We start from the raw sequence: 16,483 nt of genomic DNA on the forward strand, positions 1-16,483 counted from the left end.
GGGTTTCAACAGTTACAACATCTTTCCCCCTTTGTGGTCAGTGGTCCTTATATAACAACCTGGCCTGTTGTTCCTCTGGTGCTGTCAACCCTTCAAGGTAGACCCAACTAGGAAATTTTGTATGTGGCTTCCTATCCTGGTCTACCTCAAAGGACTAACACCTGCCATCTAGATTAAGATGATTTTCTGGGCAGGGGGATCTTGACCTCCATCCTTAGTGAAGATGGCCAGCAGGCTCTACGCCTGACATTTCTCATGGGCTGTTAAAATGGAAAATATTGCAAACCAGGAGGAGGAGGGGGGAGGGGGAGGGGGAGGAGGAGGAGATTTGGAGAAACTCAACTCCATGGCCTTCTGAATAGCTATCAATAATTGGTTTTGTTCTCAGGCATCAAGGCTAAAATATTTGCAGAGTCCAATTTACACATGCTTGTTTTCTGAAAGTGTTTCATAGAATGCCTCAATTTTCTCTTCCCTGTGCCGGATTCTTTTTAACTTTGTTCATGGGCTTTTTAAAAGATTGTTTTCTTATAAATTGAAAGATCATTGCCCACATAGTTATTTACCATGGGCAGCCATGTGAACTTCCTAAAACGATAAATACATTTTTAATAGGGATATCCTCTTCATTTTTCATGCAGAATTTTGAGGCCCCGGTACTCACCCTGTTGCTTTTTTTTTTTTGTTTTCTGACCAGCTTTCTTGGCTATTTTTTTTTTAAATCGCTGAAGGGGAACTCTTTTTATGCAAAGGCTGTTAATGTTTCTTTAGATGCTGCTTCTGCTATTTCTTCTTTTTGAGTTTGTAACAATGGTAAAAGTTTCTTCAGTTTGGCTACCTTCCAAAAGAGTTGGGCCAATTCCTGAAAGCCCTGGGATGTAAAGAGTAAAGAGGATGGCCTTGAGGGCAAGAGGGAAAATCTGAAAGGAAATAACACCTAAGCCCAAACGATGAAGAAGGTATGCATAAATCTTTCAGACAGACACTCCTCTAATTCACATGCTTAAAAGAAAGGGAGGGGATAAAACATAATCAGTCATAGAAGATTTGGATTTGGTTACCATAGCCACTCTTAATACATGTAGTTGTCATACAAAGTGGATTTCTTGATTTGATCTAGATCTTGAGGTCAATGTGGGGATCAGTGTCCATCAGCCTTGATGGCAGGGTGATTCCTTTTGAAGGCCACCTGCTGAGATGACAATGTGCTTTTATGGCAATTGGCTGACCATTGTGAGAATACAGTGTGGACTAGATGGATTAGGGGTCTATCCACCAAAGTATGGCCTATGTCAATGTATCTTAACCTTGGACACTTTAAATTGTGTGGACTTCAACTCAACCAGCATGCTTTTTGGGGAATTACCCAACTAAGTAACCTCTTCAGAATCAAGCAATAAGCAATATCCAAATCAAAAATTACCAAGTCAGACAATAAACAACAGCCTAATCAAGACATTATTAAGACAAAAACAACACAGACAGACAAGGCACTAGTATATAACCGGACAGCAAACCTCACTTTCTTCTAACACTGAAGATGTTACCCAGTTGGGTAATGAAACATCTGCAAGAAAACCACCAAGTTCAGAGAGCACCAAGGATCTCACAGTTCAAACCTGAGCTACAAATATTCTCTTGTAAAGTCAAGATTATGTGTGTTACACATAAAAAGATAATGTGTGGAGCTTCATCTGCACAGTTGTGGCTGCTATTCTGACTTGCTTGACAATCCTACAGTAACCCTCATTTGCCATCCTTATGGTTAAACCACAGTTAGTTCCTCGCTGTTTTTCTGAGACTCCTGAAGGCTATGATGCAGTTGGGTATTTGCTAGGTTCAGCCCCAGCCACGAGACCGTGGGTTTTACAAGAGCGGAAATCCAAATTAACCTTCATGACTAATCCTGACAAAGCCCAAAAATTCTAAAATCAAGACAGAAGTTTGTTTCTGGCTTTTTAAAAAAAACAAAAAACTTTCCGATAAATTGAATTTGAGTGTTTTCTCCTACACCCGTTCATGGCCCTTCCTTTCCCTCACAACTGTATTTTATTCAGCAATTTTGTTTATTAGAGTTCACTTGTTTGTTAACAGTTCTGAGAAAAGGGAAATAATGTGACATGGTGGTAAGATGAAAAAAATGAGATGGGAGATGGGAAGAAAGATTTGGAGCTTAGTTAATAATCACACCATGTGGTTTCTTAAATCTGCTAACTTAGCTTCTAAAGTATGTTTGAGGTTGTGTGAACCCAGATTGAATCCATGAACCACAGTCAAGCAAGCCATGATTTTACAGGTAGTCCTTGCTTAACAACTGGTCGCCTGGCAAACATTGAAGGTTATGATGGACAGCACCTCCCCCACAAAGCTATTGTTGATCTGGTTTCAGAGTTCCTATAGTTACATGCATGTAACTAACTAACTAACACACAAACACACACACACAGTGTCATGATTACATTTTGGGTCTTGGCAACCAACTCGCCTTTATAACTGGTTGCAGTGTTGTGCAGTGGCTTAACTGGGATTTCCAACTTTTTTGCCAGTTTCCAGCCTTTGGGATGGGTTTCCAGGAAGAAAATTCCCACAGAATAGAAGAGAAGAGAATAGAATTCTTTACTGGCCAAGTGTGATTGGACACAGAAGGCATTTGTCTTTGGTGCATAAGCTCTCAGTGTACATAAAGAAAAATAAAATACATTCATCAAGAATCATTAGATACAACACTTAGTGATAGTCATAAGATACTAATAAGCAATCAAATCGTACTAGGAAACAAATAAAAATTGTAAAGATACAAGCAACATGGTTATAGTCATAAGTGGGAAGAGAGAGGCACTAAGAAGGATGAGAAGAAGAATAGTAATACAGTCTTAGTAAATAATTGGACAGTGTTGTGGGAATTAGTTGTTAAGTAGAATGATGGCATTTGGGAAAAAACTGTCCTTGTGTCTAGTTCTGGTGTGCAGTGCCCTATAGTGTTGTTTTGAGGGTAGAATTTGAAACAGTTTATGTCCAGGATGTGAGGGGTCTGTAGGTATTTTCCCAACCCTCTTTTTGACTTGTGCAGTATACAGGTCCTCAATGGAAGGCAGCTTGGTAGGTCCGTCGTGAATAAGACCCCCCTCATTTCAGATCTGATTCCAGATGGGGGGGCGGACCTGATGGGCATTACAGAGACCTGGTTGGGCACAGAAAGGGGGAAGCCCCCTCATTGAAATGTGTCCACCGGGTTTCCGTGCATTTCATCAGCCAAGGGTCCAAGGCAGGGGTGGGGTGGGGGAGTTGCGGTTATCATTAATGAGAGCTTGGAGCCGAGGGAGGTCACTGTCCCGCAGACAGCCGGCTTTGAGTCTCTCTTTGTGCGGTGGGGCCAAGGGGTACAAGTGGGCTTACTGATCACGTACCTGGCTCCCTGCCAAGTGACAGCAGCCCTGCCTGAGCTGCTCGATGTGATAGCCGAGTCGGCAGTTGATACCCCCAGGCTTATGGTCATGGGGGATTTCAATCTGCCATCGGTAGGCGAGACATCATCGACAGTTCGGGAGTTCATGGCCTCCATGGCAGCCTTGGACCTGACCCAGTTAGTAAATGGGCCCACACACACTGGAGGACACACGCTGGACTTGATTTTCGTCTCGAGACAGTGGCTGAATGACCTGGAAGTGGGGGATTTAGTCATCACTCCCCTGCCATGGACAGATCATTCTCTCCTTCGCCTGGACTTTCAAACCGCAAACTCTCACCGCAGGGAGATGGAGCCAGTTCGGTGGTTCCGTCCCAGGCGCCTGATGGACCTGAGTAGGTTTCTGATGGAGCTTGGGCCGATTCCTGGGGATCTAGCCCACGGCTCGGCCGAAGAACTCGTTGTCGCCTGGGAAAGGGCGGCGGCGGGGGCTTTGGACCGTGTCGTGCCTATGCGGCCTCTGACCCAGCGCTACTCTTGACCTTGGTTCACTAAGGAGCTGAGAGAGATGAAGCACCGGAAAAGACGCCTAGAGAGCGCTTGGAGAGCCAGCCGTTCTGAATCTGACCGAACACTAGTGCGGTCGCATATTCAGGCCTATCTAGAGGCAATAGGGACGGCAAAGCAAGAATACTTTTCCGCCCTTATAGCATCGGCAGATAACCGCCCAGCCGCCTTGTTTAGGGTGACCCGCTCCCTTCTTTTTCAGGGGGCTCAGGAGGACCCCTTACAGGGACATGCTGAGGAATTTGGAAGGTATCTGCACGATAAAATCGCTCAGATCCGGGACGGGCTGGACGCCGATTGGGTGGATCCAGGCGGGATGACACAGGCACGTCTTGAGAACATTGTTTGGGCTGAGTTCGACTCTGTGACTCCCGAAGACATGGACAGGATACTGGGGAGGTTGAATGCCACCACATGTTTATTGGACCCGTGTCCCTCCTGGCTGGTACTGGCCACTCAGGAGGTTACACGAGGCTGGCTCCATGTAATTACCAGTGCTTCTTTGATGGAAGGAGTCTTCCCAGCCACCTTGAAAGAGGCGGTGGTGAGGCCTCTCCTTAAGAAGCCTTCCTTGGACCCGGCTATTTTGGCTAATTATCATCCCGTCTCCAATCTCTGCTTTTTAGTGAAGGTTGTTGAGAGTGTGGTGGCATGGCAGCTTCCTCGGTACCTGGATGACACTGTTTATCTAGACCCGTGCCAGTCCGGCTTCAGGCCTGGGAACAGCACGAAGACAGCTTTGGTCGCGTTGGTTGATGATCTCTGGAGGGCACGGGACAGAGGTTGTTCCTCTGTTCTTGTCCTGTTGGATCTGTCAGCGGCGTTTGATACCATCGACCATGGTATCTTGCTGCAACGGTTGAGGGGGTTTGGGAGGCACCATTTTACGGTGGTTCTCCTCCTACCTCTCCCACTGTTCGCAGATGGTGTTGACAGGGGGGCAGAGATCGACCGCTAGGCAACTCACTTGTGGGGTGCCACAGGGGTCGATTCTCTCGCCTCTCCTGTTCAACATCTATATGAAGCTGCTGGGGGAGATCATACATAGTTTCGGGGTGAGTTGTCAGCTGTATGTTGACGATACTCAGCTGTACACTTCCACCCCGAACCACCTCAACGAAGCCGTTGATCTGATGACTCAGTGTCTTGAGGCCGTTCGGGTCTGGATGGGGACGAACAGACTCCAACTCAACCCATCCAAGACGGAGTGGCTGTGGATACCAGCGTCCCGGCACAATCAACTAACCCCATTGTTGACTGTGGGGGGCGAATCGTTAGCCCCCAGGGAATCAGTGCGCAATTTAGGCGTTCTCCTGGATGCACAGCTGTCTTTAGAAGACCATCTGACGGCCGTCGCCAGGGGAGCTTTTCATCAGGTTCGCCTGATTCGCCAATTGCGCCCTTTCCTGGATCGGGACTCGCTATGCACAGTCACTCATGCCCTTGTTACTTCCCGTCTGGATTACTGCAATGCTCTCTACATGGGGCTCCCCTTGAAGAGCACCCGGAAGCTCCAACTGGTACAGAATGTGGCCGCGTGGGGGATTGAGGGAGCACCTCGTAGCTCCCATGTAACACCTCTCCTGCGCAGGCTGCACTAGTTGCCGGTGGTCTTCCAGGTGCGCTTCAAGGTGCTGGTTATCACCTTTAAAGCGCTCCATGGCATGGGACCGGGATACTTACGGGACCGCCTGCTGCCGCCAGTTACCTCCCATCGTCCGGTGCGTCCAGTCCGCTCTCACAGAGAGGGCCTCCTTAGGGTACCGTCAGCCAACCAATGTCGGCTGGCAGCCCCCAGGGGAAGAGCGTTCTCTGTGAGGGCTCCGGCCTTGTGGAACGATTTGCCGGTGGGACTCCGTCTTCTCTCTGATCTTTGGACCTTTAAGCGCGAGCTCAAGACCTTCTTTTTTCACCAAGCAGGGCTGGCCTGATTGATTTTAATATTGTGGGTTTTTAGTGGATTTTTAAATAGGGGTTTTATTTTATTTTTGTAATTTTCTTAATTAATATTTTTAACTTACAGCCATCGAATTAGATTTTTAAACTTGATATTGTATTTTAAATTTTTGGATTATGGGTGTTTTATCTGCTGTACACCGCCCTGAGTCTTTGGAGAAGGGCGGTATAAAAATTTGAAAAATAAATAAATAAATAAATAAAATTGTTTTTTCTGCAGTTCTAATTATCCTCTGAAGTCTGTGTCTGTCTTGGGTTGCAGAACCAAACCAGACAGTTATAGAGGTGCAGATGACAGACTCAATAATTCCTCTGTAGAACTGGATCAGAAGCTCCTTTGGTAGTTCAAGCTTTTTGAGTTGGCGCAGAAAGAACATTCTTTGTTGTGCTTTTTTGATGACGTTTTTGATGTTAGCTGTCCATTTTAGATCTTGCAATATAATAGAACCTAGAAACTTGAAGGTCTCTACTGTTGATACTGTGTTGTCAAGTATTGTAAGAGATGGTTGTACAGGAGGGTTTCTCCTAAAATCTACCATAATTTCTACGGTTTTGAGTGTATTTATTTCCAGATTGTTCTGATTGCACTACAAGGCTAGTTGTTCAACCTCTCATCTGTATGCAGATTCATTATTGCTTCACTTAACAACTATGGTGCTCACTTAACAACAACCACAAAAAGTTGTCAAGTCAGGTCGGTCACAGGGGTGCCTTGACTTATGACCGTCATGATTTATGACAGAAAATCCAGGCTCCATTATTGTTGTAAGTCAAGGACTACCTATATACAATCATTGCAAGGTTTGAGGGAAAAGCCTGGTCTCCAACTTTCTGGAAGGCTAGGAAGGTAGGGGCCTGCAGAATCTTTGGTGCGGGGGGGGGGGCGCGTCCCAAATGGCAGGAGTCACTACTGAAAGGTTTTGCCCTCCCCCCAAGGCAGGAACAGCATGTACAGAATCATCAGTATTTCTTTTCTTGTAAGGTGAATGAGATTTGCCTGGGTTGGCTGCAACTGAAACCCCAAGATTCCAAGTACTCTTTATGACTTAGCCAATGGGCTGATCACACAACCAGCAGGTCTCACTAGCCATTTCGTGAAGGTGGGAAGACCTGAATTTACTTGCTTTACTTGCTCAAATTGATAAAAAAGGACTCACAGCCTGCATTTTCCAGCTGTATCAAAAGTAGAAAAGTGGAGGAAGTGGAAAGTGGATTCTTATGCTGGCTCAGCTAAGGCAGTTGGAATGCTTGTTCAGTTTCATTTCACTGTAGTCAAACTTCACCCCTCCAGCTGGCTCCTGTGGCAGTAAAGTCCCCTCTTTGGTCAGTGGGTTCTGCCCTCCCACACCATTTCATCTAGGGTGGATGGACTGATGAAACTGGACATTTAAAAAAAAAATTAAAGATGTGAAATTGTCAAGAGTTCTATCAACTTTTCTTTTTCTTACAAGTTCATTGATGGAGCAACAGAAAGGTGGACTTCCTTCCTTCCTTCCTTCCTTCCTTCCTTCCTTCCTTCCTTCCTTCCTTCCTTCCTTCCTTCCTTCCTTCCTTCCTTCCATCCATCCTTCCTGTGAGAGAGCTATGAAAGATGGTAAAATTGTGTGGGGTTTTTTCCTTCTCTTACTGAATCAACATAGGATGTACCATACTGGAAGTTACCAGGTACAAGGGTATTGGGGATGGGTGTGGGCTGGGGGAGGGGACAGGTGCTTCAAAAAAAAGGGTTGACAGTAGAAACCACCTATGATCAAAGAACTGCCCACAGAAAGGAAAAGGTAAAGGTGCAAGAGAATCCCACCAAGATCGTGTTGACCACATTTTGGACAAAACACAACACAACACAGCCATCACTGGGACCAATGCAGTAGAAAAGGTTTTAATCTGGAGTTTTGTTTCCAGCTGGGTTAGGTACAGGAATCCAGTGGTTAAGTTAAGGCGGAAATACTCCTGTTGAAAATTGCCTTTTCATTGGTTTGGTTTCCACTGCAGTACCATGAAGTCCAATTTACCAAACCAACTTTTTGAACAGCTTTGCCCAATCTGCATGCTCCAGATTTATAGAACTGCCGTTCCCAAGATGGCTAGGAATTTTGGGAAGTGCAGTCCAACCTTTTCAGCAAGATCCACAATGATTTGATTGCTGCTTCCTTGTGATCAGGGGAAGATTGCAGCAATAACCAGGGCTGTATCCAGCTCAGACAGGAATTCCGCATGGTGGGGCTTTTCCCCCCTGAAATGCAGAGAAGAAGCCTTTTGTTTCCAGAGCTTTGGGGCTTTTAAATATTGCCATTCACCACCAAGATGGACTTTGCACAGGACTACACCCAGATGCTGATGATTTGATAATGATTGCGTGCTTGTACCGCAACCAGCAACCATGCAGTGTACACAAAGCGGGTGATTTGCTCCTTGGCCTTGCCGTCTCTTCCGGGTGCTTTGAAACCTAGCTGGGAATCTTGGCTCAACCTTGTTAAAATCTTCAAAGCTCCTTCTCCTGAACATGGAAATAAGGTCCCTGGAGGAAAAGGCAAATCCTTTTCTGCAACAAAGAGCTTGGAGCTCAAGAGGAAGGGCTGAGGGCGCCACTGAAACCTCCTTCCTTCTTCGGAGCTGCAGCTCAGTCTCTTCCCGGTGGGACTGGGAGACCAGTTAACAATGTCAATTTCAGATCAGCAGGGAGCTGGGAGGTTGTGTAGTATTTATTGAGGAGTTGGCTTAGTGAGGTCCCCTCCCCCTTAGCTGCCTCTCCCCCTCCAGCCCATCTGCTACAAAGTCTGATGCCGTAATTCAGAGAGCCACCTGCTCTCACGTGTAGGCAACTGGCTGTTCTAGTGCCGCTTGGTAGCCAAAATAGCATGTCCTCCGGCTGCTGCTTCTCCCTCTCTCCCCCAGGCTGTCAGGCCTGCTCTGTTCTGCATCTTACCAGTGCACGAGTAGCGCCACACAAATGCCATGTGGGAGGCAGAAGGTAATGAGCCAAGCAGGTGTGTCCAGGAGCCAGATGTGAAAGAATGGCACTCCATCCGTACCAGCCTCTTTGTCGTGTCCCACTCCTCCGCTGACGGCCGGGTCAGGGAAATCCGAATCAGGCGTGCCTCTGCAGCTCTGCCAAAGTCCTAGCAAAGTCCTCAGGGCAGGCAGGAGACCAGAAAGTGACTTCAGCAAGATATGTTTAGACTTTGCCTGACTCAGGGAATGCCAGAAAGCAGATCCTTTATATAGGCCATGGGGTGTGGCTCCATGACTCAGCACTTATCCAGGCCTGCCCCTCCCTTCCTTCTGTTGCCTCGTCTATCAAGTCTTCTGACACGAGGGTCACTCCAGTCTGCAGCTGTTGGTAATTGACCTCCCTCAGGCTCACATGCTGTGGAGGAGGGGGAGGGGTCTAGTTGCTCCGTTTGCCTGGGCATGGAGCCAGAGCTGGGGGCTGGAGATACTTCCTCCTCTTCAGCCTGTCTGGGCATGGAGCCAGGGCTGGGGCCGGGAGGCATACTAGAACATTCCTCCGTGTTCGGAAGCAGATAAGAAGACCCTGGCTGTGGTGAGATTGGACGAGACACAACACTCTTTTGCATAGGGCGGCAGCTCATGATTGTGGTGAATTTGGGGTGACTTTTTAAAAGGAATCTTAAGGATCCTTCTGGGGACAAAGCAGTGGAGAAAAATGCAGGTCTGATCTGCAGAATGATACTCATTAAAAATTCCCGATGTCTGGAAGGGCCACTTTGCCTGTTGGGGTAGACGCAACAGGCCCTTCAAGCGCCATAACCAGAGGTGAAATGCTACCTGTTCAGACCGGTTCCGCCAATCTGGTAGCGATGGTGGCAGGTGGTTCTGAGAACTGGTAGCAATGGCGGCATGAGCTCCGCCACCCATTTGGTCGTCATTACTTCCTGGTTTTAACCAAGAAGTAACCTGTTTTTTACCCTCTGCACATGCGCAGAGGGTCTGTGCACACATGTGACATGCGTGGTGCATGCACTTCCAAACTGGTAGGGAAAGTAAATAGATTTCACCCCTGCCCATAACCATAGTGCAAACATCCGCAGGTACCCCTTTTCAATGGCATATCCTTTAGATGACCTTATCTTAACCCAGCTCACAGCGGAGGCCACTAAGGTGTTCACTCTCTTCCAAACATAAAAACTAGCAATAATTAATCAAGGATGGGATTGCTGACATAGCAAAGGGTGCAAGCTGTCCAGCTCCTAGTGACCACTACAGGCACTCCATCATCTAGTCCTGAAGTTATGGGAACTGTCCCCTAAGGGCAGGGGTCTCCAAACCTGGCAGCTTTAAGATTTGTGGACTTCAGCTCGCAGAATTGAAGTCCACAAGTCTTAAAGCTGCCAAGTTTGAAGACCTCTGCCTAAGGGGGTCTGGGCTCCATTTGCAGAGACTTCTGACTCTTGGTATCTTTGCTCTGCAATGCCTAAGAGACACTTCCCAAAATTGCTTAATTTTTGCATGGATTCCTTATAAAAGCAGGTTTGGTGGTCTTTAGAAAGAGCTACTTTATTTTATTATTTAATTTTTAAACATGCATTAACTGTAGGTCTCTTCAGAGAATGCTAATACTGTGGTAAGAGTAGACTTCAATTTACAACCAAAATTAGAACCAGAATTTCCATTGCTACCATCTCAGGATGTTTTGTTTTGTTTTGTTTTATTATTTTATTTTTTTGTCTTTATCCCATCTTTGTTACTTTATAAATAACTCAAGGTGGTGAACATACATAATACTCCTTTTTTTTCTATTTTCCCCATAACGACCCTGTAAGGTGGGTTGGGCTGAGAGAGCGGGATTGGCTCAGTGTCACTCAGTCGCTTTCATGCCTAATGCTGGATTAGAACTCACAGACTTCTGCTTTCTAGGCCAGCATCTTCACCATTAGACTAAATTGGCTAATGCAGGTTTATGCAGGCCCCCAGGTGTGCCCTAAAGTTCTTGCAGGAGTGTCTGTTTTCAGAAGTGGCAGTGAAGGAACTAGTAGTTGTCACCAACATATTGTTCCATACAACCTGGGTGGTGCTGTATGACTCACATACAGCTCAGGTTGAGCAAGTCTCACCTGCAAGAGCCAGACAGTGGGGGCATTATAACAAAGTTGACCAAGAGATGGTTGAAACCAGTTTTCATGAAGCCCTTGCTGAACTTTCTTTCTTGTTTAGCATCCTGCTCATGGAAACTGCAGAAAATCAGGAAACTGGTTGCACATTTGCAGAGGTGTGACCAGAGTCCTGATTTTTGGCTACCATAGCCCAATGGGACTCTCTTCATTCAGTGGCTTCAAACCACAATGTGTTTGTTCCTCCCTCCCTTCTTTGTTCCTTCCCCCAGGTCTGCTTTTTTCTCTCCAAAGAGCAGATGGTAGTTCACCTCTTTGCTTTGATGTGCTTTCTGCTAACCTGGAGAGTCTACCTTTCTTGCTCCTTCAGAAAACATCTATCGGTCTCCCTGATACCACAACTTTGGAGGTCCTCTCTGCAGAACAGAGAACATTCTTCAATTAAGGTCATCTTGGCTCAAGTCCATATGTACAGCTGTACTTTCTAACATATCCAGTCCTTGCTTCAGGAGGGTGTGGCTGCGGCAGACACAATTATACATTATGTACTTAATGCAGTTATTCAATTAGCAATTTTTCTGGCTTTACAGGGTTGGCTCACCAGCTTTATATCATGTGGAAAGCCACAAGAAAATGAATCAAGATAACTGCATATTGTGACTGGGCATTACTAATATAATGTTCAGACTTTCAAAACAGCCAGAATGCATCCCAGGTCCAAACACTAGCACCTGTTTCCCTATGTCATAGTACAGTACGTGATCTTAAAAGTATCACCATCACTGGGGCCAGCTTAGGCTTTTTTTTTAAAAAAATGTTCTTATAAAGGGCAGCAGTAATATTTATAATGACCTGGGCAGCATTTTTCTGGATACAAGGTTGATGTTAAATTATTGAATGTTTTCTTATTGCCTGGAGAAATGAAGTGAAAGAGCCTCCATCACCCAAGCGCTCCAGTGATATGATACATAATTTATTTAACGGACAATGCACAGGCTCTTGGGCTAAATGACTGTAATTCCCTTGCTGGCTGGGGAATTCTGGGAGTTGAAATCCACACATCTTAGAGGTGCCAAGAGCTTGGGGGACCCCCTGTTCCAGAAGAGGTGGGAAAGCAGAGAGAAGCAAGGCCAACCTTGATGAATTTTGTAGCTACGATGAGCTCATTGGTCTTCCCTGCCACTTCCCTGCAAAGTCTTTTCACATCTACCCTTGGAAAATAAAAATAATTAAGGGAATCTTTTTCCTCATTTGGGGTCCTTAGTGAACCCCAGCCCTTACTCTTATGAGAGAATAAAGAATATCAGATTTGGAAGGCACCTTGGAAGACACCTCTTCTAGTCTGACCCCCTGCTCAAGCAGGAGACTCTACCTACTCCATTCTGGATAATGAATTTTAGTATTAAGATGCCCTCTTTGTTCTTCTTGATGTATCTCAGCAGCCAGGATAAATCTTATGGCTTATGAATGGCCAATCAGAAAAACAGAATAACCATGTTGGAAGGGCCCTTGCAGGTCTTCTAGTCCAACCTCTTGCTCAAGCAAGAGACCCTAGACCATTTCAGACAAATGGTTGTCCAGTCCCTTCTTAAAAGCCTCCAGTGATAGAGCATCCACAACTTCTGAAGGGAAATTGTTCCACCTGCTAATTGTTCTCACTGTCAGGAATTTTTTTTTAGTTCTAGGTTCCTTCTCTCCTTGGTTAGTTTCCATCCATTGTTTCTTGCCTTTCTAGTTGAGTGGATTAGAAAGCTTCAAGCTGGTATACTTGAGTTTTCACCTTGCTTTCAAGAGGGCACAGGGAGAAGGACCCCCACAGAAACTCATTTCCTCATTTCCCAATTGTTCTACAACTACTCACAACAATCTACTACATGTCAATTTCACAGAAGATGCCGTTGAAAAGACACTCTGCAACCTAAAACCATCTCTATCGATTGGCCCTGATGGATTATGTGCCTACTTCCTAAAGAAGTTCTCAACCACTATAGGAGAACCACTTAGCATAATCTATGAAGTATCTTTCAGAACCAGCTCCTTACCTAAGTTATGGTCACTGGCCATGGTCATCCCTATCTTCAAAAAGGGTGACCCCAGCCTAGTTGATAATTACAGACCAATCTCATTATGTTGTGTCACCTGCAAAATCATGGAATCAATCATAAACCAATCCATTACCCTCTACTTAGAGACTAACAACCTACTCTCTAACAAGCTTAGAAAAAAATTGTCCTGCAACCTGCAACTATTACACTGCAAAAACATATGGACTTCAAAACTCGACCAGGGTAAATCAATAAATGCAATTTATATAGACTTCTATAAAGCTTTTGATTCAGTGGTACATGACAAGCTACTTCTAAAACTAAAATCTTATGGAATTTCTGGATTCCTGCATAAGTGGATAGCTGTGTTCCTATCAAACAGGCAGCAAATAGTCAAAATAGGGAACACCTTATCTAACCCTGCACCTGTTAACAGTGGTGTCCCCCAAGGCAGCATTTTAGGACCCACACTCTTTATACTTTATATAAATGACCTTTGCAATCATATTATAAGCAACTGCATTCTCTTTGACAATGCTGCTACTCTACAAAAAGACCTTGACTATGTGTCAGAATGGTTAAACAATCCAAATCTCAACCAACAAATGCTCTGTCTTACACATTGGCAAAAAAAAATCAGAACACAAAATACAAGCTGGACGGATACAACCTAACAGACGACTCTCACTCTGTCAAAGACCTTGGAGTACTCATCTCAAATGATCTAAGTGCCGGAGCTCACTGTAACAGCATTGTTAAAAAAGCATTAACAGTTGTTAACCTAATCTTGCATAGCTTCTTCTCCGGTAATATTGAACTGCAAACTAGGGCATACAAAATTTTGCCAGACCAATTGAATACAGCTTATCTGTCTGGAACCCGCACTACATATCAGACATTAATACAATCAAACAAATCCAGAGATATTTCACAAGAAGAGTCCTCCACTCCTCTGCTCACAACAAAATACCTTATGCCACCAGACTTGAAATTTTGTTCTTAGACAACTTAGAACTTTGCCGTCTTCAGTCTGACCTAAGCATAGTACATAAAGTCATCTGCTACAATGTCCTACCAGCCAATGAATACTTCAGCTTCAACCAAAACAATACAAGAGCAGAAAATAGATACAAACTGATGGTAAACCGATCCAAGCTAGACTGCAGAAAATACGACTTCAGTAACAGAGTTGTCAACGCCTGGAATGAACTACCTGACTCAGTGGTTTCTTCCCCAGATCCCCAAAACTTTAATCTTAGACTGTCTACTGTAGACTTCACCCCATTCCTAAGAGGTCTGTAAGGGGCGTGCATAAGCGCACCAGCGTGCCTACCATCCCTGTCCTAATGTTTTCTTTTATTCGTATCCTTTTCAAGTATTTATAATTATGTTTATACTTGTATCTGTCATAAAATACATGCTTGACAAATACACACACAAAAAAATCCAGCTCTTTCAAAACTTTTTGTGAAAGTGCTCACTTGGGGCACCCTTTGGCATGTGGCTGTTTTCAAACTGGCCAGGAAAGAGTCAGAATGGGGCGTTGCCTGACATTTCTTCTGGAAGGTTGGCTGCAACGTGCAAACCTTCCTGGTTGCTAGCAGCCTCCCCCCTCAATCATCACCCCGCCCTGGCCCTGACCAGGAGCCACGATTACAAGGGGGAGTAGAGTGGCAATGCATCAGACAGCCTGGAAACAGGACTGGTCCAGCCCCAGATCCACCTTCATCCAGGTAACCACTTGGCAGAATATTTAATGGCAAGCTTGTTCTGGCCAATGATCCATCAGCTAGCAACATGACATCACCCAAAGAAGCCCTTATAGGCTGAAAGGATCTATGAGGCAGGAGCCGGTAACCCAGCAACTGCCAGGAGCTGATTTGCATTTGAGTGGCTGGCTGGCTGGATTGGACATGATGGAGTGAAAGAACCCAAATTTCTTTTGCCAAAATTCTACTTGAGCCTGAATCCCACCCACCCGCTCCCTTTTGCTCCTGAATTGGACAGAAAAGACTTTCTCCAGTTTTGTCTGCCCCTTCCTTCCTTTTAGACAAGGCAGTGAATCTGTGGCTGGATGGGGAAGGGAAACTCGAATCCTGACCAGGAGCAGGTGGAAAGGCTTCTCCCTTTACAATTTACAAAAGAGGCTGCAATGCATTTAGTCCTGTTGGTGCAACACGATTGACCTGGTCCTCCCTGCCCTGAGAAAATGGACACCCTCCTTATCTCTGCTAAGACCAGGCACAGTGGTGGGCTGGACATTTTTCAGGGGACACACACACACACACACACACACACACACACACACACACACACCCCATTGGAAGGGAAGGGGCAGAACTGAAGCTCTCTGTTTCTCCCCTCCCTCTACATAAGAGCAAAATCTCTTCCCCCTTTCCCAGTATAACCACAAGGGGATGGTGGAGTTCTTGGAGAAGATCCAATTTTGGAGATCTCTCCTGTGTTTTGCCTGTACAATGAGGAAGAGGGCAACAGCTTAGAGCAGAACTGGGTGGTGGGATTTAGCTGGAAGATTTCCCTCTGGATTAGTTGTGAGGGTCTGAAGACATCCAGATGTGCTAATTCTCCATTTCAGCCCAGCACATCAGGTGTGTCTACAGCATGAGGACAAAGCAAGCACCAAGTGGATGGAAGCACCAAACTCACCCTGGTGGAAGATTCAGAGCTGCCCTTTTGTGTGGGGGATATAAGCTGTAAGGACCAATGTTGCCTGTGGCTCTGCCAGCCCAGCCTCCCTACTCACATGAGTTTGTGCCTGTACTGTCCCGAGCTCGGCCAGTGGACGGACTCCACATCTGAGACACCGGTGCTTCCTGGAAGGATCAGCCACTGCTTTCTGGATGTGCGCTCTGTGCTGCCGGCTAGATGGCGCCTCTGGGGGCTGATCCAGTAGTCCTGGAGGCCCTGGCGGCTAGAGTAAGCAGCCGGATGGAGGCTGACCAGCCTTTTCCAGGGCATATCCTCTATCACCCGCCGTGGAGGAAGAGCGCATGGCCTCCTGCAAAAAAGAAAGAGCCAGAGAAGGAGAGCTCATTAGAGGTGGATTCACATAGCATGAAAAGAATCTAATTATCCATTGCATAAAGTTGATGGGACACAATGTCCAGGAAGCACATCAATAGACACCTGGCAGATTCACTTGTGCGGAAAGGTGGGCTACCTATTGGATTATATAATTCCACTTGTTTCATGCTCAGGTTATAGAGTCCTGGGCTTGCTACCCAGATAGGCACAGCTGAGCCCCCAGGAAGTTGGCGTGCTAATATCAGATGGTAATCCACCGGCTAGAGGCTTCCCTGGGGATGGCATGGCATCAAAAAAAATCAAGATGGTGTTTGTGATTGCAATCCAGGCACCAGCCCATTTGGAAGGGGAGTCACTCTGCAGGCTGAAGTAGCAATAAATAGCAGAGCACT

The 16,483-nt window shown here is 45.9% G+C and overlaps 1 long non-coding RNA gene across 1 annotated transcript in view; it reads right to left on the minus strand.

Annotated features, from left to right (window-relative positions):
* The window catches only part of LOC131204262 (uncharacterized), a 33,760-nt gene extending 17,981 nt beyond the window's left edge, over window positions 1-15,779 (minus strand). The window contains exon 1 of the long non-coding RNA XR_009156564.1: window positions 15,714-15,779. This is a non-coding gene — a long non-coding RNA (uncharacterized LOC131204262). The remainder of the gene's footprint in view (window positions 1-15,713) is intronic.
* Window positions 15,780-16,483: the final 704 nt, after the last annotated feature.

This window comes from Ahaetulla prasina, chromosome 10 (genome assembly GCF_028640845.1).
Source record: "Ahaetulla prasina isolate Xishuangbanna chromosome 10, ASM2864084v1, whole genome shotgun sequence".
NCBI lineage: Eukaryota > Metazoa > Chordata > Lepidosauria > Squamata > Colubridae > Ahaetulla > Ahaetulla prasina.